A 27,108-nucleotide genomic window follows, 5' to 3' on the forward strand; every position below is an offset into this window, starting at 1 on the left:
GCCTGTGTCTATGTGCCTGTGGTTCTGTCAGTGTGATCATGTGATGTATCTGACCCCAGGAATGTGTCAATAAAGTTTCCCCTTCCTGGGACAATGAATTCACCGTGTTCTTATTTCAATTTCCAGGAGTGTAGATGGAGGGGGTCCGACAGCCGATCAGTTCCAGTCATCCCACCAGGTACACAGCTCGTATCGTCTGTTGCTCAACCATGCCTAGACGGTCAATGCCGCGGTTCGATCGCGTCCGCATCGTTACTTCGTGCCAGGATGGGCACTCAACAAGGGAAGTGTCCAGGCGTCTCCGAGTGAACCAAATCGATGTTGACCGGGCATGGTTCAAATGGCTCTAAGTACTATGGGACTTAACATAAGAGGTCATCAGTCCCCTAGACTTAGAACTACTTAAACCTAACTAAGGACATCAAACACATTCATGGCCGAGGCGGGATTCGAACCTGCGACCGTAGCAACAGCGCGGTTCCGGACTGAAGCTCCTAGAACCGCTCGGCCACAGCGGCCGGCATTCGGACATGGAGGAGATACAGAGAGACAGGAACTGTTGATGACATGCCTCGCTCAGGGCGCCCAAGGGCTACTACTGCAGTGGATGACCGCTACCTACGGATTATGGCTCGGAGAAACCCTGACGGTAACACCACCATGTTGAATAATGATTTTCCTGCAGCCACAGGACGTCGTGTTACGACTCAAACAGTGCACAATAGTCTGCTTGATGCGCAACTTCACTCCCGACGTCCATGGCGAGGTCCATTTTTGCAACCACGACACCATGCAGCGAGGTACGGATGGGCTCAACAGCATGCCGAATGGACAGCTCAGGATTTGCATCACGTTCTCTTCACTGATGAGTGTCGCGTACGCCTTCAACCAGACAATCGTCGGAGACGTGTATGGAGGCAACCCGGTCAGGCTGAATGCCTTAGACACACTGACCATCGAGTGCAGCAAGGTGGAGATTGCCTGCTGTTTTATGGTGGCGTTATATGGGGCCGACGTACGCCGCTGGTGGTCATGGAAGGCGCCGTAACGGCTGTACGATACGTGAATGCCATCTTCCGACCGATAGTGCAACCATATCGGCAGCATATTGGCGAGGCGTTCGACTTCATGGATGATAATCCGCGCCCCCATCGTGCAAATCTTGTGAAAGACTCCCTTCAGGACAACGACATCGCTCGACTAGAATGGCCAGCATGTTCTCCAGACATGAACCCTATCGGACATGCCGGAGATAGATTGAAAAGGCTGTTTATGGACGATGTGACCCACCAACCACTCTGATGATTTTATGCCGAATCGCCGTTGAGGAATGGGACAATCTGGACTAACAGTGTCTTGATGAACTGGTGGATAGTATGCCACGACAAATACAGGCATGCATCAATGCAAGAGGACGTGCTACTGGGTATTAGAGGTACCGGTGTGTACAGCAATCTGGACCACCACCACTGAAAATCTCGCTGTATGGTGGTACAGTATGCAATATGTGGTTTTCATGAACAGTAAAAAGGACGGATATGATGTTTGTATTGATCACTATTCCAGCTTTCTGCTCAGCTTCCGGAACTCTCGGAACCGAGGTGACGCAAAACTTTTCTTGATGTGTGTATTGTAACATGAGCTTGCTGTGTATACCTAAGTATGGATAAATAAGTGAAATGCGCGTGTTGTGAATCACCTCGTTAGGAAAACAGAAACAGCTTACTGAGGAATGCCTTGAACCTTGTTCGAATGCAATTTTATTCTTATCCTTTAAGCTGATACGCTCAGAATGAAAAATTTTCATCGGCATTCAGAATAAGCCGTGGTGACGAACTCATTCGTAGACATGTTTACTACATATTCAAGAACGAAATGGTCAAAATCTATAAAACATTTTTGTAGAATGTTATTAGCGAAATCTTTTTCCGATTTTTTAAAACATCAGAATGTAACATGTTTATTTCTTTAATCTTCTTAGTAACTTTCCGTGTCTCCGCAATTAAGGCGATAAACCCGTAACAGTTACGGACAGTCAGTAATACCTGGCAGCCGTGAATTAATGACATTCTGGTACTTTGCGCGTTACTGTTTTAACAGCCAAGCTTTTCCCAGCAAACATCACAGAAAATTAGCTTCTAACGTCAACAGCCACGGATAGGAATTCAGTTTGCTTAGTATCGACTGTCCAGCTGAAGCGATTACCTTGAGCTAATTTAGCTGGTAACCGGCCTGTTAAGCTGGGGCAGGTCAGTTTCACTGTACACACTTCCATGCGCTGGTCACAGATTGCCTTTCGTTGTTCGGTCGATATTCCAGTACGGTGGATTTCCAACATATGATTATGTGGAAAACTTTGCTGCATTCGACATTCCAAGCAGAATTCTATCCTCACCCATACCTCTTATTGTCTCTTTCCATTCCGTACCGTAACGGTCCACGTAGCTTTCAGCATTCATCGGCAGTACGACATCTCTAGCACTTACAGTTGCTTTTTTTCATGCTCGATGATGGTCCATATTTCACTTCCCTACAGGTCAGCCTTCCAGAAGTAGTTCAGAACTGCTTCCTCAGGCAATACCTGATACAAATCGAGTTACCTGATGAACAGTTACTTTGTGTGTGTCAATCTACTTTTGACATCTTAGGTCTTTCGGCTGTCCTTTGGAATATTACTTAACTGCATCACTTCTTTTATTGTTATGTCACTTCCAGTTTAATGATAGGCAAATCCCTATTCTGTTTTGCACTTACATTTCATCTTCTTCGTCTTTGATTTCTTTACCCTTAAGGAATATTTTATGCTTAGTATTCAGCTCATTTCTTTGAGGTGGTATGCTCCCCTTCAACTTGTATCGGTGTTCCGGAATTTTATTTAACTTTCTCCGGCGTTCAAGCTGAGCAACAGTGGTGATCGCGTGCAGCACTGTCTTACCGCGTTCTAAACGGGAACTTGTCTTCATTGACGCTAGTATTTTGTTGTTCTAGATTATCTTCTTGTTCCTGTACAAATGATAGTCATAAATTAAATACCTAACTCCATTTTTTTTGGAATTTACAGTCAATACTTTATGACTATCTCTCGTATTTTAGCCTCACCCAGGTTTTTGGAGATTGTAAACATCTTAATCCACATTACATCTTTGAAGGGATTCTCTATGGCTGCGAATTCCAGGAGAGAATTGTGATTGTTTCTTGTGCCTTACATGCATTTTAGAAGTGTTTCTATAGTGCATTCCCTTCTTGAAAACAAGCTCTTCCTGAAAACAAGCTGTCTTCATCCGTTACGGCTTCGATACTTCCTTCTATTTTTACATATACACTGCTCAAAAGGAATCAGGGCAATATATGACTACGGGCGTCTGCGGTATTCCACTGACCAATAACTGAGGACTGGTTGTGTAACATATTAGACCTTTATCTTTATCTTTGACAAATTAAGTACACAACGAAACATCATTACATCCTCGATCGTTTGGATAAAAAGAACTGAAATGTCTGGCTGGTGTCGAAAACAAAATGGAAACAATAATTCACCCTGTCATCCTGGCCGCTTTTCGTTGGACTTTCAGAGCTTCAACAACATGTGTGTCCTTCGTGACCGTTTATCACTGCCTCACACCTACATGGCTTGCTCCCTGCAAGTCTACAGAGGTCACCCTGCGGTATCCCTTCCCATCCTTCAGTGAGAACCCATCAAAGTTCTTCGAGAAGCCCATTGTTTAAAAGAACAGCGCGACGTTCCTTCGGACATGCATACAGTTGCGAATACGGACATCAATCAGCTATATAAGGGAATGAAACTTCCTGGCAGATTATAACTGTGGGCCGGAGCGAGACTCGAACTCGGGACCTATACCCTTCGCGGGCAAATGCTCTACCAACTGAGCTACCCAAGCACGACTCACGACCCTTTCCTCATAGCCCTAATTCCGCCAGTACTCGTCTCCTACCTCCCAAACTTCACAGAAGCTCTCCTGCAGACTTTGCAGAACTAGCACTCCTGGAAGATATTGCGGAGACATGGCTTAGCCACAGCCTGGGGGATGTTTCCAGAATGAGATTTACGCTCTGCAGCGGAGTGTGCGCTGATATGAAACTTCCTGGCGGAGGCCGCGTTGTGAGTCGCGCCTGGGTAGCTGAGGTGGGGCCGGCACGGTAGCTCAGCGTGTTCGGTCAGAGGGTTAGCTGCCCTCTGTGATAAAAAACTGAGTGAACGGATCAGTGATGAACTTTAACGGGAGTTATGGGGCGTCCGCCCCGAACATACACAACGAACAGATTACGAAGAAAATGAGATCAGAAAAAAAGTTGGTAGAGCACTTGCCTGCGAAAGGCAAAGGTCCCGAGTTCGAGTCTCGGTCCGGCACACAGTTTTAATCTACCAGGAAGTTCCATATCAGCGCACATTCCAATGCAGAGTGAAAATTATACAAAGGAGTGATTGCAACGACTTCAATTAAAACGTCCTCTTCTGAACGGGAATTACGTAATGTGTGTACGGGTACAGGTTGTGACGCAGGGTAGCGCGGGATTAGCCGAGCAGTCTGAGGCGCTGCAGTCATGGACTGCGCGGCTGGTCCAGGCGGAGGTTCGAGTCCTCCCTCGGGAATGGGTGTGTGTGTTTGTCCTTAGAATAATTTAGGTTAAGCAGTGTGTAAGCTTAGGGACTGATGACCTTAGCAGTTAAGTCCCGTAAGATTTCACACACATATTAACATTTTTTGTGACGCAGGAACGACAACGTATGGAAGTCTGAGTCTGGCCGTGAGCAGTGCAAGGATAGCCAAAGCGGCTAAGGCAACCTCTCGCGAAAAGCGGGAAATCCGGGTTCGAGTCCCACCTTAGCACAGATTCGTTTTGTCGTCATTCCCTGACACAGCTGATGGTTGTTCGTATTTTCAAGTGTGAATACATTTTACGAGGTGCATTCAAGTTCTAAGGCCTCCGATTTTTTTTTCTCCGGACTGGAAAGAGATAGAAACATGCGCATTGTTTTAAAATGAAGCCGCGTTCATTGTCAATAGGTCCCAGAGATGGCAGCACCGTACGGCAGATGAAATTTTACCGCCAGCGGCGAGAATGAGAACTGTTTTAAATACTTAAAATGGCGACGTTTTACTTACTTGAACAGCGTGCAATCATTCGTTTTCTGAATTTGCGTGGTGTGAAACCAATTGAAATTCATCGACAGTTGAAGAAGACATGTGATGATGGAGTTACAGATGTGTCGAAAGTGCTTTCGTGGGTGCGACAGTTTAATGAAGGCAGAACATCATGTGACAACAAACCGAAACAACCTCGGGCTCGCACAAGCAGGTCTGACGACATGATCGAGAAAGTGGAGAGAATTGTTTTGGGGGATCGCCGAATGACTGTTGAACAGATCGCCTCCAGAGTTGGCATTTCTGTGGGTTCTGTGCACACAATCCTGCATGACGACCTGAAAATGCGAAAAGTGTCATCCAGGTGGGTGCCACGAATGCTGACGGACGACCACACGGCTGCCCGTGTGGCAAGTTGCCGAGCAATGTTGACGCGCAACGACAGCACGAATGGGACTTTCTTTTCGTCGGTTGTGACAATGGATGAGGCGTGGATGCCATTTTTCAATCCAGAAACAAAGCGCCAGTCAGCTCAATGGAAGCACACAGATTCACTGCCACCAAAAAAATTTCGGGTAACTGCCAGTGCTGAAAAAATGATGGCATCCGTGTTCTGGGACAGCGAGGGCGTAATCCTTACCCATTGCGTTACAAAGGGCACTACGGTTACAGGTGCATCCTACGAAAATGTTCTGAAGAACAAATTCCTTCCTGCACTGCAACAAAAACGTCCGGGAAGGGCTGCGCGTGTGCTGTTTCACCGAGACAACGCACCCGCACATCGAGCTAACGTTACGCAACAGCTTCTTCGTGATAACAACTTTGAAGTGATTCCTCACCCTCCCTACTCATCTGACCTGGCTCCTAGTGACTTTTGGCTTTTTCCAACAATGAAAGACACTCTCCGTGGCCGCACATTCACCAGCCGTGCTGCTATTGCCTCAGCGATTTTCCAGTGGTCAAAACAGACTCCTAAAGAAGCCTTCGCCGCTGATTCCATGGCGTCAGCGTTGTGAAAAATGTGTACGTCTGCAGGGCGATTACGTCGAGAAGTAACGCCAGTTTCATCGATTTCGGGTGAGTAGTTAATTAGAAAAGAAATCGGAGGCCTTAGAACTTGAATGCACCTCGTATGTAGCTCTTGGAGAGTTGGTAGAACAGGACGACCACGAACACGTCTGTCAGGCATGTCCCACATATATACGATGAGATATAGGCTGGGACTCACCGGCGGCCATTCCGTTACTTCAATGTCCAGGCTTCGCAAGACATCCCTCGTGACGCCCGCCACATGGGCCCTGGCATTAAGAGAAATTCAGGGCCACCACAGTATGATGCAGCCACCACATGGTCCAACAGGGTCTCTTCGGTTTACTGCACGGCTGCAAGGTGACCACGGACAACGATAAGATCCGTATGGCAGTCAACACTGAAGTCTCCCCACGACGAGGGAAAATTGTGGATTTCCTGGACAAGATTTGACAGGTACCACATTCCAGGGGTCTCACAGGGCCATCACCTTGCGTCATAGAATATCTGGACTCGGCTGTGAACACCACGTTTCGCCAGTGGCGAAGTTGCCAGTTGACATGGTTACGGCGGAACTAAAGGAGAGCTGCCAGTTGTCATCTCAAGCGAGGTACCGCAACAGGACGTCTAGGTCGTGTAACGGAACTGAAATGATGGTGGGCTGACAGTAATTTGGAGCCCGCGCGTCGGAAACGGGCGCGCTTGTGTGAGACTGCCAGGGAGTGCACCCTGATGCCATCTATTGGCGAAACTGGTAATTAGCGCTGCCTGTCAGACAATGTACTAAGCTCTCGGAGTCAAATGTATTCTTTTTCTTGGTAATTATAAGTTATTACTGTATAATTTAATGTTGTAAAGCGCTAGTAGTAAATTATTATGATGGTATGGACTCCAGGGTAGTAAATATAAATATTCTTAAATACTAATTGATTTTGGTAAAAAGGTGGTAGGGGAACGCCCCCACTCTTGGTGATACGAGCATAGCTAGGGGTAGCTGGAGACACAGGGACTGAACAATGGAATGGCCTGGGGAGCGTTGACGTGATTGGACGTGCGTAACTGTGCTCACGCAAAAGTGATTGTGCAACAGCGAAGAGGCGAATATCGTCGCCGTTTTTGAAGTAAAACGCGACGAATGGTTGTTGAAGCCGCCTCTATGCCACTGGGGCTGATTGTAAGAGTTCCTGTGCCCAGATTTTATGGCGGACGTGCAGTAGCTTATACGAGTGCTACAGCTCATAGTTCCAGCCGCCATTAAGGGCATGAGGCATGAAGAGCTGCGTTAGCCACATGCATCTCACCACCAGCACCGACACGTCTACCCAAGGCAAGACTGCTTGCAATTGTTAAGTCGAACTTTGTATACATGTAAAAGAAGAATACCAGTTTTCTTTTATGCAAGTGCAGAGGACAGAATATAGTAATGAGTAAAATTACGATGCATGTTGTTCATTGTAAAGTGTAGTAACCTCAAACATAGTATAGTGAAATCAGACTGAGGCCACCATCGCCTCTTTCATTTACAATTCTTTTGGTTGTAGAATACTTTAGCGTATAAGAATGTTGAAAAGAGCAATGGTCACACCAGAATGAGTCGCCTATTTACAGTTACTTAAATTTTTCTGAGCAACCTTTCAAGTAAAGTCACTTAACTAATTCTGTATCAATGGTCCAAAGAGTAATATCCAAAATCATTAAATAAGTTGAAGGATAGAATTTTGTTAACTGAAGTTGCATAAACTTTCTTGGTAGTAATTACCAAGCCAACTCACAGAAATTGAGAGAGTATTTGCTTTGTAGAATCATCTAGAATGATCAGAAATAGTAATATTCAGAATTAAGTTTAAATTCAACTCAAGCCATTTCACTCTGAAACGAGCCCAAAAATTGATTTATTGTTTTGCTCCTTCAGAGCTGGCGACCGTAGTTATAAGTATTTTCAGGAGGATTCGACGGTAAGTCGGCTACTCTCGTCGCGCTGATAGGATTATCCACTGCTGCTAGCAGTGGTGATTGGATACATAAGCTCACTACCAAGTTAAGTGGGTCAGGTAGGCAGTGTTACCGTGTGAACTGTAGGGCACTGTAGGCCGTGGATCGAACCCGTTCAATCATCACAGCTCTTAGGGAAATAGTCCGGTTAGGAGTGTACTAATCATTAGGTAAATACTGGCGAGTAACGGTCAAAAATGTATACGCAAGTGAATTTAGCAAGGTCCACGTAGCACCTAGTTAATGTGGTGCAATGGCGAGGGTAGGAGTGGAGTAAAAGTGAGCTGAGCTTGTGGCAGCTGTGCTGGATTCAAATATTAACTACGTGAATTCACTACTGCCTCTTACCATTGAGACTGAGCTATTTACAGTTAAAATACGTAGCAGTAAGCGCAAAGGCGTGACAGCTACAAGTCCGTATTGGTTTTATACATACGGAATTGGGAAGTGGGTCATTCCGTCAGTGGAGAGGGTTAAAACAACCGAGTCAGTGGAGAACATACCCCATTTACTGATGGAAAGATTCAGCGGTTCGGTCGCAGTCGTAACGTACTTTCTCGTAACCTGTTCATTACAGTCTGATGTGGCTGCAGTGGTCCATCTCAGATCGTCATGCAGTGCTCTCGCGGTATCCGGACGACGCCGCATGGCCAGATATCGGTCTTCACGTCGGCTTGTAATGCATCAGCGACATTGTCCAACTCTCCTTGTTTACTGACCTGTGTCCGTGTAGCGTGTCCGCAACCTATGGATGACACATCGAGAGGCTTCGATATTGCAGTGAAACGACCGAAATTACATCATTTTTCGATCAAACAGACCGATCTTGCAACTTGCACACTGCGTTAAAATGACGCATTGCATGTGCACGATTGAATACTACGTCCACGAATGGCAACCGCCATCTCGCGTACCTTTCTAGAACACGCTGGGACAGCGGCGCTCACTTTCTTCGGAGGGGTTACCTGGCACCGTAATTCCTAACTAAACTAAACTCCGTCCGGACAGGCCTCGGAATGTCCAACGGTACTGACCGAAAGTCGTGTCATCCTAAGCCTACAGGCGTCACCGAAAGCGTATACTGAGGGGCATGTGGTCAGCACACCGCTCTTTCTCGGCCGTTGTCAGTTTTCGAGACCGGAGCCGCTACTATTCGGTCCTCACTGTGCCTCACAAGGGTTGAGTGCACCCCGCTTTCCAACAGCTCTCGGTTGACTGGATGACTTGCCCCCCTTCTAACAGCCGTGTACCGCAAGTCTCTAGAGGAACGGAAGGTTTCAAATGATTGGAAAAGAGCACAGGTAGTCCCAGTCTTCAAGAAGGGTCGTCGAGCAGATGCGCAAAACTATAGACCTATATCTCTGACGTCGATCTGTTGTAGAATTTTAGAACATGTTTTTTGCTCGAGTATCATGTCGTTTTTGGAAACCCAGAATCTACTATGTAGGAATCAACATGGATTCCGGAAACAGCGATCGTGTGAAACCCAACTCGCTTTATTTGTTCATGAGACCCAGAAAATATTAGATACAGGCTTCCAGGTAGATCCTATTTTCCTTGACTTCCGGAAGGCGTTCGATACAGTTCCGCACTGTCGCCTGATAAACAAAGTAAGAGCCTACGGAATATCAGACCTGCTGTGTGGCTGGATTGAAGAGTTTTTAGCAAACAGAACACAGCATGTTGTTATCAATGGAGAGACGTCTACAGACGTTAAAGTAACCTCTGGCGTGCCACAGGGGAGTGTTATGGGACCATTGCTTTTCACAATATATATATAAATGACCTAGTAAATAGTGTCGGAAGTTCCATGCGGCTTTTCGCGGATGATGCTGTAATACACAGAGAAGTTGCAGCATTAGAAAATTGTAGAGAAATGCTGGAAGATCTGCAGCGGATAGGCACTTGGTGCAGGGAGTGGCAACTGACCCTTAACATAGACAAATGTAATGTATTGCGAATACATAGAAAGATGGATCCTTTATTGTATGATTATATGATAGCAGAACAAACACTGGTAGCAGTTACTTCTGTAAAATATCTGGGAGTATGCGTGCGGAACGATTTGAAGTGGAATGACCATATAAAATTAATTGTTGGTAAGGCGGGTACCAGGTTGAGATTCATTGGGAGAGTCCTTAGAAATTGTGGTCCATCAACAAAGCAGGTGGCTTACAAAACACTCGTTTGACCTATACTTGAGTATTGCGCATCAGTGTGGGATCCGTACCAGATCGGGTTGACGGAGGAGATAGAGAAGATCCAAAGAAGAGCGGTGCGTTTCGTCACAGGGTTATTTGGTAACCGTGATAGCGTTACGGAGATGTTTAACAAACTCAAGTGGCAGACTCTGCAAGAGAGGCGCTCTGCATCGCGGTGTAGCTTGCTCGCCAGGTTTCGAGAGGGTGCGTTTCTGGATGAGGTATCGAATATATTGCTTCCCCCTACTTATACCTCCCGAGGAGATCACGAATGTAAAATTAGAGAGATTAGAGCGCGCACGGAGGCTTTCAGACAGTCGTTCTTCCCGCGAACCATACGCGACTGGAACAGGAAAGGGGGATAATGACAGTGGCACGTAAAGTGCCCTCCACCACACACCGTTTGGTGGCTTGCGGAGTATAAATGTAGATGTAGATGTAGATGTAGATGATGCAAGTGATAGCTAAACCCGAGAGCGCTTAATTTCGATGATCTGACGGGAACCGGTGTTACCACTGCAGCAAGGCCGTTTACAGCCACAGCCAATAGATGGCGAAAGATTTTAATTGTTGCCTGCATTGAAAGCGATGATCTGAAGCCATGCAATCAGACCACTGGTGTCGCCTATATCAAAGTGGGTTTAACATGCCGGACGTTGATACGCGTGTGCGCGTGCTAGCGTAATTATTCTGAACACTGTATTATACTTGTCTACTGTTTAGAACAGTAATATGTCAGAGAATTCGTGCAATAGTTTACGCATTTCCCTTCCATCGTTGGTAATATGGTGATAACGCTGTTTTTTTTTTTAATCTTGATGCATAATAGCAAACAGGAAATAAGGGACCGAACAGGGAGTTTTGAGTCGCCACGCCCTGAGACCTCCTGTGGCCTATTCCTGCGTAAGTAGCGCTGATCCCTCAGTGTGATTGTGTGTGTGTGTGTGTGTGTGCGAGAGGGAGAGAGAGAGAGAGAGAGAGAGAGAGAGAGAGAGAGATACACGGGCAGAACCACAGTACACACGAGGAACTGTGCCATATATCACGGTCGCACACAGCTTAGCGGCTGCTTAGTTCCCGTATCCCTGCATACCGGAATGCGTGTTGACTCGCTGAGTACTTGTGTGCCATCATGACGGAGCACGTAAACGTCGCGAAACACACACACACACACACACACACACACAGTAGTACTCTAGCCAGACACTCGCTGGCCAAAACCCCGCGAGTTTCCAATACTTCAGTAAATACAAGCGTTCTCCTGGCACTAGACTGCACTACTTGGCACGAGGTCCTTCATCGATACATGCGAACGGAGACATTAGGGGAGAAGAGCGAATTTGCAAACTTAAAACCGCAGCCACATTTCTTCCGGTAGGATTTCGTGACGGTTTATTGAATCGGGAAATACACTCCTGGAAATTGAAATAAGAACACCGTGAATTCATTGTCCCAGGGAGGGGAAACTTTATTGACACATTCCTGGGGTCAGATACATCACATGATCACACTGACAGAACCACAGGCACATAGACACAGGCAACAGAGCATGCACAATGTCGGCACTAGTACAGTGTATATCCACCTTTCGCAGCAATGCAGGCTGCTATTCTCCCATGGAGACGATCGTAGAGATGCTGGATGTAGTCCTGTGGAACGGCTTGCCATGCGATTTCCACCTGGCGCCTCAGTTGGACCAGCGTTCGTGCTGGACGTGCAGACCGCGTGAGACGACGCTTCATCCAGTCCCAACCATGCTCAATGGGGGACAGATCCGGAGATCTTGCTGGCCAGGGTAGTTGACTTACACCTTCTAGAGCACGTTGGGTGGCACGGGATACATGCGGACGTGCATTGTCCTGTTGGAACAGCAAGTTCCCTTGCCGGTCTAGGAATGGTAGAACGATGGGTTCGATGACGGTTTGGATGTACTGTGCACTATTCAATGTCCCCTCGACGATCACCAGTGGTGTACGGCCAGTGTAGGAGATCGCTCCCCACACCATGATGCCGGGTGTTGGCCCTGTGTGCCTCAGTCGTATGCAGTCCTGATTGTGGCGCTCACCTGCACGGCGCCAAACACGCATACGACCATCATTGGCACCAAGGCAGAAGCGACCCTCATCGCTGAAGACGACACGTCTCCATTCGTCCCTCCATTCACGCCTGTCGCGACACCATTGGAGGCGGGCTGCACGATGTTGGGGCGTGAGCGGAAGACGGCCTAACGGTGTGCGGGACCGTAGCCCAGCTTCATGGAGACGGTTGCGAATGGTCCTCGCCGATACCCCAGCAGCAACAGTGTCCCTAATTTGCTGGGAAGTGGCGGTGCGGTCCCCTACGGCACTGCGTAGGATCCTACGGTCTTGGCGTGCATCCGTGCGTCGCTGCGGTCCGGTCCCAAGCCGACGGGCACGTGCACCTTCCGCCGACCACTGGCGACAACATCGATGTACTGTGGAGACCTCACGCCCCACGTGTTGAGCAATTCGGCGGTACGTCCACCCGGCCTCCCGCATGCCCACAATACGCCCTCGCTCAAAGTCCGTCAACTGCACATACGGTTTACATCCACGCTGTCGCGGCATGCTACCAGTGTTAAAGACTGCGATGGAGCTCCGTACGCCACGGCAAACTGGCTGCACTGACGGCGGCGGTGCACAAATGCTGCGCAGCTAGCGCCATTCGACGGCCAACACCGCGGTTCCTGGTGTGTCCGCTGTGCCGTGCGTGTGATCATTGCTTGTACAGCTCTCTCGCAGTGTCCGGAGCAAGTATGGTGGGTCTGACACACCGGTGTCAATGTGTTCTTTTTTCCAATTCCAGGAGTGTATGTGCAGAGTGATTCACCAAAATCAAAACAGCACCTAACGCATAATCAGCCTTAGAATTCGCAACAAAATTTCCAGCTACTACAGTATCCAATCAGGTGAGTTATTGTTTTGCTTTTTCTTAGCGGGGTCCTCGGCTACACAGGATGAGTCAGGAGGAAAAGTACATGCCTTGAGAGCTGATAGTATTAGTGACTCTACACAAAAAACTTGATATGGACATATGCCCTATTCCGAGTGGTTTCCAAGATGGAGTCGCGCGGGATTAGCCGAGCGGTCTGAGGCGCTGCAGTCATGGACTGTGCGGCTGGTCTCGGCGGAGGTTCGAAGTCCTCCCTCGGGCATGGGAGTGTATGTGTGTCCTTAGGATAATTTAGGTTAAGTAGTGTGTAAGCTTAGGGACTGATGACCTTAGCAGTTAAGTCCCATAAGATTTCACACACAATTGAACATTTTCCAAGATGGAAAATGTTGAATGTGTATTGTTATTTATTTTCTGCATTACTTAAACACTGCCACTGTTTACGTACAACGTACCACAATAGCGTAGAGGAAGTAGAGACGAACTGTTTTATATGGGACACTTGTGGTCTATAAGTAGAGAAACTACCTCAAATTCGCCTACAAAAATTATCTAAGCTACAGAGCATGCACTTCGCACGTGATTATTCAGTATTCTAGCGCAAAATATTAATCCTAGAGAAAAAATGAATAGGAGGACTTTTTTGTAGGACTTTTTTTGTATGGTATAATTTTGTACTGGGACACATTTCCCCTGGAGGATACGGTTTTCGAGTTGAACTTCCTGGCAGGTTAAAACTGTGTGCCGGACTGAGACTCAAACTGGGGACCTTTGCCTTTCGCGGGGAAGTGTTCTACTAGCTGAGCTACCCAAGCACGACTCACGATCCGTGCTCAAAACTTTACTTCCGTCAGTTCTTCGTCTCCTACATTCCAAACTTCATTCAGGTTTTCGAGTTATCCGAGAGCAACGTACAAAAGCGACATTAAAACCGTTCTCTCTCGGAAACCATTCAGAATACGGCCCATGCCCATATGAGGTGTTTTGTTCAGAATCACTTATGTACTGAGTACTAAGCCTAGAAAAAAGAGAACGATACAAAAACGTGGGTAGGGAACGAAATGAAACTTCACAAACTGAGAGAGTATATGATTTTTTTCATTGATTACAATGTCGCGTAAGATTTACAAAGAACTTGAGAGTATGAGCCCACTTGTCAGGGGGACGTTAGATCGCCCTTGGAGTGGATGTACGCACTGATACGGTTGCAAAGGTTGTCGTAAAGCCATTGTATCCTCTTCTGACGCAAAACGGACAGCAAATGCTGCAAATAGTCTTCTGTACACTGATTACTGTGGCAGACTTGAATTCCGAGCTTCTACCACATATTTTCCAACGGGGACGGATCTGGGGATATTGCTGGCCAAGGGGGTATCTCAAAGTCACATGGACAGTTCACAGATACGTGCTACGAGTGGACGAGCATTGTCCTGTTGAAAAATGGCATCATGTTACCGTACCATGAGAGATAACACATGAGGATGCAGAATGTCCGAAACATACCGTTGTGCAGTCAGAGTTCCCTCAGTCACTTCGTGCCGTGACCTGAAGTCACACCTGACCACTCTCCACACCGTGACGCCAGGAGCAATACCACTGTGCATCTCGGAAACATTGGAAGAGTGAAACCTCTCCCCTGGAAACCACCGAACTCGCCGACGGTGATCATTTGAGGTAGTGCAGAACCGCCGTTCACTGCTGAACACAATGCGTCCCTCACCAGTATTCCACGCTTCTGGTCACTCTACCACTCCAAATGCAGGCCTTTGTGTTGTGGTGTTAACGGCAGCCTTGCATAGGAGGGTAATTCCATGCTCCGATTGCTGCTATTACAGGGAGTCCGTTACACGCTCTCGGATGACAGGTCCAAACGTGAAGGGGTGACCATGTACTAGGCGCACAGTGTGACCACACGTGGTGGACCACAACCTTGTCCAAGAATATCCCCGCCCTCACTTCCCATTTAATCCAATATTGGGCTACTGTCACATCCGGATGCCCTAAAAATCTGCTTATTGCACGATTCGAGCAGCCGACAAAATGGAAACTCACAATGTGGCCCCTTCAAAAGTTTATCAGGTGCTGATAATGCTGTCTTATACGAGTACGCGGAATCTCTGTGTCGTTCTCAGTGATCACCCAATATCCAACTAGGGCTGTTGATAAAATATCGATACAACAATGTAGCGATATTTCTTTCGAAAGCGTCGATCTATATGTACGATACTCCCTCACTGATACAGGGTGTTTCAAAAATGACCGGTATATTTGAAACGGCAATAAAATCTAAACGAGCAGCGATAGAAATACACCGTTTGTTGCAATATGCTTGGGACAACAGTACATTTTCAGGCGGACAAACTTTCGAAATTACAGTAGTTACAGTTTTCAACAACAGATGGCGCTGCAAGTGATGTGAAAGATATAGAAGACAACGCAGTCTGTGGGTGCGCCATTCTGTACGTCGTCTTTCTGCTGTAAGCGTGTGCTGTTCACAACGTGCAAGTGTGCTGTAGACAACATGGTTTATTCCTTAGAACAGAGGATTTTTCTGGTGTTGGAATTCCACCGCCTACAACACAGTGTTGTTGCAACAAGACGAAGTTTTCAACGGAGGTTTAATGTAACCAAAGGACCGAAAAGCGATACAATAAAGGATCTGTTTGAAAAATTTCAACGGACTGGGAACGTGACGGATGAACGTGCTGGAAAGGTAGGGCGACCGCGTACGGCAACCACAGAGGGCAACGCGCAGCTAGTGCAGCAGGTGATCCGACAGCGGCCTCAGGTTTCCATTCGCCGTGTTGCAGCTGCGGTCCAAATGACGCCAACGTCCACGTATCGTCTCATGCGCCAGAGTTTACACCTCTATCCGTACAAAATTCAAACGTGGCAACCCCTCAGCACCGCTACCATTGCTGCACGAGAGACATTCGCTAACGATATAGTGCACAGGATTGATGACGGCAATATGCATGTGGGCAGCATTTGGTTTACTGACGAAGCTTATTTTTACCTGGACGGCTTCGTCAATAAACAGAACTGGCGCATATGGGGAACCGAAAAGCCCCATGTTGCAGTCCCATCGTCCCTGCATCCTCAAAAAGTACTGGTCTGGGCCGCCATTTCTTCCAAAGGAATCACTGGCCCATTTTTCAGATCCGAAACGATTACAGCATCACGCTATCTGGACATTCTTCGTGAATTTGTGGTGGTACAAACTGCCTTAGACGACACTGCGAACACCTCGTGGTTTATGCAAGATGGTGCCCGGCCACATCGCACGGCCGACGTCTTTAATTTCCTGAATGAATATTTCGATGATCGTGTGATTGCTTTGGGCTATCCGAAACATACAGGAGGCGGCGTGGATTGGCCTCCCTATTCGCCAGACATGAACCCCTGTGACTTCTTTCTGTGGGGACACTTGAAAGACCAGGTGTACCGCCAGAATCCAGAAACAATTGAACAGCTGAAGCAGTACATCTCATCTGCATGTGAAGCCATTCCGCCAGACACGTTGTCAAAGGTTTCGGGTAATTTCATTCAGAGACTACGCCATATTATTGCTACGCATGGTGGATATGTGGAAAATATCGTACTATAGAGTTTCCCAGACCGCAGCGCCATCTGTTGTTGAAAATTGTAACTACTCTAATTTCGAAAGTTTGTCTGCCTGAAAATGTACTGTTGTCCCAAGCATGTTGCAACAAACGGTGTATTTCTATCGCTGCTCGTTTAGTTTTTATTGCCGTTTCAAATATACCGGTCATTTTTGAAACACCCTGTATATCGAAATGGCAATATCGAGTGCCGATATTTTCATTTTATATTACACTTTTTTTCTCAGTTTTTGGTAAACATTTCAGTTTGTTCTTTTTTGACCCGCCAGGTTAACGAAGAGCGCTAATGCGGCGCTTCCTGGACTCGGTTAGGCACGCTGGCCCCGAATCGAATCTGCCCGGTGGATTAACGACGAGGACCGGTGTGCCGGCCAGCCTGGATGTGGTGTTTAGGCGGTTTTCCACATCCCACTAGGTGAATACTGGGCTGGTACCCACGTCCCGTCTCAGTTACACGACTTGCGGACATCTGCACATGTTCACACTATTCCATGGATTACACTAGACGCAGACAGCTGGGGTACACTAATTCCATCCCAGGGGATACGGGTGCCTGCAGGAAGGGAATCCGGCCACCCCTTAACATTAACCTCGCCAAATTCGTATCTAACCATGCTGACCCTGCGCATCTGCGAGGTAAAGGCACTAGCGAAAGAAGAACAAGAATTTAAATTTGTTCTTTTGATATTGGAGCAGAACATAGTTTTACTTTCGCAGTGTGATGGAGGCTTACTAGTTTTTGAGCTTCCACAACGTCCAGTCTTTCTCTTTGACTGTGCGAAGCAAGTAAGTATCAAGTATAGATGGCACAAAGAAGAAGTCCGATTGTACTGGGGGTGGAGGAGCGGGGGCGGAGTGGGGGAGCTGGGAGGTGAAGGGATGGCGGTGTGAACGGAATAACAAGATTTCCGATGTGAAGAAATAGCACACCAGCTGCATTAAAAAGAATTTTTAACGTAATTAGTGTGCTATTTCTTCACATGGGCATTCTTCAAAAACATTTGCTGAAAGTTGTGAACAAACAATGTAACTGACAATATTTGTCTTTGCAGTGGGCGGAGACGTGAGCAGAAATGCTGTTGTAATCGGTGCTCGGTGATACCAACAGAAACTGCAACGTTTAACTTCAGCACGCGGTTTTGATACTACAGCTGCTAGGTCGCTGGTGTTTGCAGGAATGGAAAAACAGCGAAGTCGACATCAAGTCCTCCGGACAAATCTGATATCTGACCAAATAGAACGACAGAGCGACCGGACACTTTTTATTGTGCCTATTACATGAAGCTAACATTGTTCGCAAAGTGGTTATCGCCAAGCGTGAGCGTGTATCGTTTTCCTTTCAATTCTTGATGTAAGTGTGACAAGGAGGGTGCTAGCTTGTTGACGTACAGAATAGCTAATAATACACTCCTGGAAATGGAAAAAAGAACACATTGACACCGGTGTGTCAGACCCACCATACTTGCTCCGGACACTGCGAGAGGGCTGTACAAGCAATGATCACACGCACGGCACAGCGGACACACCAGGAACCGCGGTGTTGGCCGTCGAATGGCGCTAACTGCGCAGCATTTGTGCACCGCCGCCGTCAGTGTCAGCCAGTTTGCCGTGGCATACGGAGCTCCATCGCAGTCTTTAACACTGGTAGCATGCCGCGACAGCGTGGACGTGAACCGTATGTGCAGTTGACGGACTTTGAGCGAGGGCGTATAGTGGGCATGCGGGAGGCCGGGTGGACGTACCGCCGAATTTCTCAACACGTGGGGCGTGAGGTCTCCACAGTACATCGATGTTGTCGCCAGTGGTCGGCGGAAGGTGCACGTGCCCGTCGACCTGGGACCGGACCGCAGCGACGCACGGATGCACGCCAAGACCGTAGGATCCTACGCAGTGCCGTAGGGGACCGCACCGCCACATCCCAGCAAATTAGGGACACTGTTGCTCCTGGGGTATCGGCGAGGACCATTCTCAACCGTCTCCATGAAGCTGGGCTACGGTCCCACACACCGTTAGGCCGTCTTCCGCTCACGCCCCAACATCGTGCAGCCCGCCTCCAGTGGTGTCGCGACAGGCGTGAATGGAGGGACGAATGGAGACGTGTCGTCTTCAGCGATGAGAGTCGCTTCTGCCTTGGTGCCAATGATGGTCGTATGCGTGTTTGGCGCCGTGCAGGTGATCGCCACAATCAGGACTGCATACGACCGAGGCACACAGGGCCAACACCCGGCATCATGGTGTGGGGAGCGATCTCCTACACTGGCCGTACACCACTGGTGATCGTCGAGGGGACACTGAATAGTGCACGGTACATCCAAACCGTCATCGAACCCATCGTTCTACCATTCCTAGACCGGCAAGGGAACTTGCTGTTCCAACAGGTCAATGCACGTCCGCATGTATCCCGTGCCACCCAACGTGCTCTAGAAGGTGTAAGTCAACTACCCTGGCCAGCAAGATCTCCGGATCTGTCCCCCATTGAACATGTTTGGGACTGGATGAAGCGTCGTCTCACGCGGTCTGCACGTCCAGCACGAACGCTGGTCCAACTGAGGCGCCAGGTGGAAATGGCATGGCAAGCCGTTCCACAGGACTACATCCAGCATCTCTACGATCGTCTCCATGGGAGAATAGCAACCTGCATTGCTGCGAAAGGTGGATATACACTGTACTAGTGCCGACATTGTGCATGCTCTGTTGCCTGTGTCTATGTGCCTGTGGTTCTGTCAGTGTGATCATGTGATGTATCTGACCCCAGGAATGTGTCAATAAAGTTTCCCCTTCCTGGGACAATGAGTTCACGGTGTTCTTATTTCAATTTCCAGGAGTGTAAATCACTACTTAAATATACAGCTCTAAAACTGGCAGTATACTTACAATGTGCAGCCGATATTTTTATAGACCGGTACGTCGAAATTTTTCCGTAGATATGTAACGAGGGCCGATAATTAAATATCGATATATCAGATTCCCGATATTTGTAAAAACATCAGCAGTATTACATCCAACGCTGTTCACGCCCATTATGAAGCGCATCGGAACTGGTAACAGCAGTAAACACGGAGAATACTAACCCGCTCTAGTGGTTGTCACAGAGAACTGCAATATTAATCATTTACATGCGCGCCGATCGTGCTTATTTGTATGAGGGTACACAGACATCCGACAACGTTTTCTGAGTGCTTCAGTGTTTTTTGTCAGGCAGTGCATATTTACATTTTACAGCTTAAAGTAGCAGGAAGCTGCTATATGGATGTTTTTCATTGACAGCTGATTTTGATCATTGGTACTGTCATCTGGTCGACTTGCAGGTCGACAAGGTGACCCATATGTTCGAAAATAGTTGTCCACATACAAGCTTTTAGACGTCTGAAGATTAATATTTAAAAAATAGGTGTGGGAGAAAACACTAGTAATTTCTTTTTGTGCACCAAAACTATTTTAGGAGAAGTACTGCTAGAATACATCCTGTAAAGGTGAGATTTGCTGCTGAACGGATGTCTATGCTAGTAATGTCTGAAAATGGTTGTAGTAAACGAAGCCAGTCAGTAACTGTATGGTGCTGCTAACACAGGTTACACTGAGTATCTGGAGGAAGTTAAGTTCTAAACGTGTGGCATATACATAAAGTCTCGAAACATTCCAACGCATATTCACCAACGACTTTCTTCGTTGGTGGCTGTGCTGTCTCGTTATCAAGAGCGCCACAGACAAAGCTGGTCAAGTGCTCACCTGCATGTTCGTGAACTGCATCTGAAACGGCTCATCCGTAGCCTATTTTAGTCTCGCAACCTGTCTTCCCCCATTTTTATTTCAGTTTAAATATAAAGATAGAATCAGGGCGGTGTTGCGTACATCGAAACCGCAATTGGTTGAAAATCGTAACTTGATGTTGCTCTACGCAGAATGCGATTCGTTAATCTCTAGTTTCCTATATTTACTATAAAAGTTTCCTAAATGGATAACTTTACCTCAAATATTAAATAAAACAGTCTTGAAAATGCCAAAAGTTTATTCGCGAAAGAAACTTTCACACGATTACTTGCAGTATCAGTAACATTAACCAAGTGTTTATCCAGACACGTTTTGGTGGCTTTATACCATCGGCACTAGGTGACTGTTTCCAGAACGATTCGTTCACTCTGCAACAGAATGTGCACTGCTTTGAAAAATTCTGGATAATAACATGTAATGATTACATGGTTCATAGGCGCTTGTACCTCTGCACTTGCTTATACTGGATTTTAACCTTGTTACAGTTCTGGCTAATCGATATGTACAATAATAATAATTTGCTTCCTGCTATATCTTTCCAACGATCTCTATACCTTCAAAAACTCTAAAGGAAACACCGACCAGCTGTTCTTGGCATTTACCTAAAATCTGAGACCTGATCACAAGCATCATCTGCATCTACATTCATTACTGATCAAATCCCGACACCCGTACATAATGCGGAATTTGACCACCAGATGTCACGACAGGCGGACACGGCGGTATAAAATGAGACGCGGAGTACTGTGGCCATCCGTAGAGAAATAGGAACAGGAGAGGTGAGTGACTTTGAAAACATCGGTCATTCGGTGTAACCTGAAAAAGAATTCCATCACGGGTATTTCTACCTTTCCAGAACCACCCAAGTTGACTGTTCGTTAAATTATTGTGAGGTGGAAATGCTAAAGAATAACCACAGCCAACCAAGACCAGGCAGAGCTCATAACCTGACGGCCAGAGACCGTACACCATTGAGGAGGGTGGTTGTAGAAAATCGCATGACATCAGCAGAAGGACACACTCTTGAGTTACAAAATGCTACCAGTAGTCGAGTTGGTACGATGACTGTGCTTAGGGGGTTAAGAAGAATGTCGTACAACGGTAGAGCACCCCACATTTCTGTGATGAATGCTAAGCGATACTTGCGGTGGTGTAAAGAGCGAAGCCATTGGAGACTGCATAACTGGAAACGAGTAATCTGGAGTGATGAATCACGCTGTAACCTCTTTCAGTGGGTTGGTCAGGTTTGGAGGTTACCTGAAGAACATTAAGTGCTATCATGTGAAGCTCCAGCACTGAAGCATGGAGGAGATGGTATTTAGGGTAGAGGATTATTTTTCGTGTTTAGGACGGTAATGGGCTGCTTCTCGGGGTTTGGATGTGGTCCCCTTATTGTGTTTTAGAAAACGCTAAATGTGGCAGGATGTGAACACATGCTACAGCATTGTGTTCTGCCTACGGTAGAGGAACAGTTCGGAGACTATTACCATTTGTATCAACATGATAATGCGCCCTGTCGTACAACTGGGTTGCGCCGATCGAGATCTGTGTGAATAACGTGCACAATGGCAACTTCGAACATTTATTGATCAAAAACACATATTTAATAACTAAAACAATTTTCTGAAATGAGTTTTATCTAGACAGTGATCAAACCAAAATTTTACAGTTAAAAAAAGTGCAACTACTTACTAAATGAATTTAAGGCTTATAAAATGATTCTAAGAATACGTCAAAAATTTCACAATTTAAAACACCGATTAGTTAATAAGACGATTAAAAAAGAGGGTCATCGACCCAGTGGAAGCAGTATAGAGTACAACATCGTTTAACAACAAATGGCGCTGGAAACCAGTTAGACGGAGTACAAAATTCGATGTAATTTCCGTTTGCCCCACGTAACAGATTACATAGGGTAATTACTCTGGTGATCTGAAAAATAACAAATATCAGCATTCGTGAAAACACCATTAAAATCTCTATCGTATCAATCGGGACCTGAGTCTAATATATTCCGTCCTACCGCGCCACGACACAACTTATAATAAACCAATGGCACGCAAAGTTACTCACCACATTACAGCAAAAAAATTTCAAGAAGTTTTTCAATATTATGTATATTATGTACGAACTCGGACAGCCCGTGAAGTTTCTGCCGAATGAGTGCCAATTATCTTCTAAAATATCTCCCCAACCAGATTAAAAAAAAGAGTTAAATTTATGAAGGTTAAGACTTGTACATTAATGCAACCTACACACAGTGTTTAACTAATTACGTGAGGAGCTACCAACGGTGAGCTCGATATCAATAACTTGTTTAACAGAATTCGCCAAGTAAGATGAAATGCAGTCTCTGGAGTTATGAACTGGGAAAGACAGCACTCAAGTAGAAATTAGCTAAGTCTAGGACTTAAAGTGTCAGAGGAAACGTGTCGTTAGTTTAATGTCCACTGTACTGCCGTGGCTCCGTTGGGAAACAACGCTTGTCATGGAACTTGAAGAAAAGAAATTTGACATAAGGACTATGGGACCAAACTGCTGAGGTCATCGGTCCCTAGGCCTACGAACTACTTAATCTAACTTAAACTAACTTACGCTAAGGACAACACACACACACACACACACACACATGCCCGACGGAGGACTCGAACCTCCGACGGGGGCAGCCGTGCGAACCGTGACAAGACGCCCAAGACTGCACGGCTACCCCGCGCCACGTGGAACTTGAGCAGTGCCGATGTAATCCAACGCGGTATCGTAGTTAATTCCACTCGCGTCAATACTGGCCAGCACTGCCGAATCCGATACCCATGACGCTCAGCCACCAAGTGCAAGGACGTTAATAGACCCGGGCACAGCCATAACCACTTCCTGTAGCCGCCTCTGCTGACACAGTCCGACATTAGAAGTGCTTGCGGAATCGCGGTCACAAGATACTGACTTCACTGTGCATGCTCTCGACACCGCTTCAGCAACGGCCTGCAGGTGGCACCACAGCCGCGACCCAAGTGTCGTCATCGTAATTCTGGTGTGCCTGCAGTCGGCAACCACTCATTGGACTCGAGGTGGTCGAATTACACCAGACTGCTACCCGTTACGTCAGTACATGACGTCACCTCCAGACGACGCTACAGTTGCGTGAGCTACACTCAGTAGTTATACTGTTACGCGTTATAAATAATATGTCCACTCCCTAAAAAATTTACGTGTCTTACTACAACTCAAAACCAAAGTGCGACAGCCCCAACTCCAAAAATAAATAAATTAGCCTGCCAATATACACGAAGACTGCCCCTTAAGCAGATCATCTCCGTAGTAATTCATTAATTAATACTGAGTTCTCTAACGGGGAACAAAAGTGTCGTCTTTATTACAAAAAGCTGAAACCATAACGCTCGGCATTGCGCTCAAAGATAAAAGAGAAAACGATAACGAATAGCAAGCAGGAAATCACACATAGACAAGCCATTTACGACTGATTTGCATACTTTTACATACTTTGCTCTAATGAGCAAAAATTACATTTCTCATTTGTTGTATATTACATCAATAGCGCTACTAGTGTGACAACACATGTAATATCGACACGATAAGTCATTTACAACAGGTTTACATAGTTCCACATACTGCGCTCCAGTGGGCAGAAGTTACATTTCGTTTTTACAAATTGAATGCATAGCGCAAGTAGCGTGACAGCACGTCCATTACTGAAACGTTAAGCACCGTCGTCTGGGGAACACCGGATGGAAATGAATAAATTGCACTTTTTAAAAAGTTTTTAAGGTACATCTTAAAAATAATAAATCCTTTCATTTTGCACATTAAACTTATACAACTCGACTTAGATCAGTGCAAACTGGTGCGAGAGCACACTTTCATATTGAAACGTAACTAAGTTACTCCAAAACCAGATAGATGAGCAAAAATTTCATTACGTAACACAAGTAACAAATTTTTTCTTATTGCAGATTAAACCACTTATTATGCGGCTAATCTCCTCTATGGAAGCCGCGTGTTAGAACGCATACATTGCATAGTATTATTTGTGTACTGTAAAGCAACTTATAAGCGAACCCAAACTGTTGTGTACATAGCATAAATGACGGTACTTACTCACTCTGCAGTATCAAAAAAGCCATGACTATACATTACTCACAAGTGGCTGGAATACAACAAAGTACTCTTGCGTTGCGTCAATGACGCTTCATGTAGTTGACGCTACAGTACCATAGCCTACGCTCAACAGTCATACTTCTATACACAGCACTTACATAAAATGTAGTACCTAATGAAAGGAAAGTTATCCAGGAGAAATCGTCTCAGCAGTTGACATTAATTTACGTACAGTTCTATAATGATTGAGATAAGAGGTATTTTCAGTTAAAACGTACAAAGCACAATAATGACGGTGTTTACTTTCATCCTTCTAATTAGTAAAAATCTTTACAATTTCATTATTATCCTATCTCAAACTACAGCGTTCGCAAACATCTACGAAGACCTACAAAACTACGAGCTTATAGTAATCCAGTCGCCATGTACACCGACAAGCAAAATTAGCTGTCACTAGGAATGATTACAGTTTCTGAATAACTATTTAAGATACAACATCAACCAAACTCTGGCGCACAGTAAATCATTAGGTGCACGTCTAGTGAAAAACCACATTAAACAAACTATTAACGGCTGAATGAGCATCATATGAGGTCCACCAGTTATATGACATTCAAAATTTGGCTGTAGAAAGCACCTTTTAGTCCTTAAACCATTGCAATGGACAACAGTCACATTAATGCACAGGGTATACAACTCCGCCCTCTATCTTACAATGTAGGGAGTCATGCTCCTCACAATGCAGAATAACCAGCATATAATGCAAACGACCATGGTGAGGAACAGACCACAAACAACGTAAAACGATCTTATTGTGCAGCGGAACACAGTAACGAATTGTTTATAGTCTGTTTACGATAACAGTGCACACCCCGTAGCAGGAGTTGGTATCCACTCCCCAAGATGTTAGTAACTACAGTTCCTGTCTAAACAGAGCAAAAAACTCGTTATATCCAAATTCTACTTGCTCGTTAAGTACTTTGTCTGGTTCTTTGATTTTATTCCTGCAAATTTCTAATTCTTCCACAAAGTCTAACTGCAGGCCTTTAGGGGCAACTTACAGCACTTCCGTCGTTTCTTGTGTTGTCCCCGCTACGAGCCCTTGAGTCTCTCAATGCAGGCCAAACGCCGTTCTGTTATTTTGCCTAACATGCTCCCTGAACCTATTTGAGAAGGATCTGCCCGTCTGACCTACACAAAATTTATCACAGGATCCGCACTTCAGCTTACAAACCCATGACGCCTCAAATTTTCGAGCATTACCTTATGAACTCCATTGCTCAGTCTGTGTCTTGGTCTGTACTTCAGGTGACCCTTTGAACGAAATACCATTTGAAATTTTTGCGGGGAAGCCGATGCCAGTTTTACAGACATAGGCCGCCGGTACTGAAAGTCAAGAACTTTTTATCCTCACTACGTGGTGTCCTTTCCTGTTTATGATTTATATACAGGGTGAGGGGAAATTCGCTCACTCGGGCTTCGCAGCGCGACTCCTCACAGGCCAACGATAAAAAAAATGTCACTCACAAAATATCGTCCGAAGAGCACATCCGGCAGAAAAAGGACTTTAAAGAGGGAAATCTTGCAACATTGTAACCACATGTATGGTAACTATCTCTGTCGGCATGTGCTAACTGTGCTGTACAGTTGGTGCAGCGGACAGCGTTTTGTGTTAGCGTGCAGGAGTTCGAGGGTTCGATCCTGCGTTGGGGCGCATTTTTTCTATTTGCTAATTTCATTATGACATTTCCTGCTGTAATATACACCGTTTCTTAGGTAATATGTATCCTATATTTACGACATTTTGTACCGCTGAACATAACAAAAAAATGGTTCAAATGGCTCTGAGCACTATGGGACCCAACTGCTGTGGTCATCAGTCCCCTAGAACTTAGACTAATTAAACCTAACTAACCTAAGGACATCACACACATCCATGCCCGAGGCAGGATTCGAACCTGCGACCGTAGCAGCAGCGCTGAACACAACAAATACGTGGTTAGACAAAGAAGAAATAGACAATTGAAACAAATAATTTGTCATACGACAGAATAACTACAAAATCAATATCAGTTTCGAGATGTTAAAGATGGTAGCACAATACAGTAACACAACATCTACTTGTCATTTATACTACATGTAATATGAACGCTCAGATGTACATTAGCAACCAGTGACAATAATAATGTCCATATTAATGACCGCATGACCTTCACAACACAATACGTTGTCCTCAGAACAACAGATGCTCAAAGCGACCTTCCCTGCACCTCCAAACATTGCCCTATCCGCCGGATCGTACAGCTCTGAACCATTTGCAGCGAAGTTGCGTCCACAGTAACAAGAGCAGCACGAACACGC

The sequence above is a fragment of the Schistocerca cancellata genome, chromosome 2, assembly GCF_023864275.1.
Source record: "Schistocerca cancellata isolate TAMUIC-IGC-003103 chromosome 2, iqSchCanc2.1, whole genome shotgun sequence".
Classification (NCBI taxonomy): Eukaryota; Metazoa; Arthropoda; class Insecta; order Orthoptera; family Acrididae; genus Schistocerca; species Schistocerca cancellata.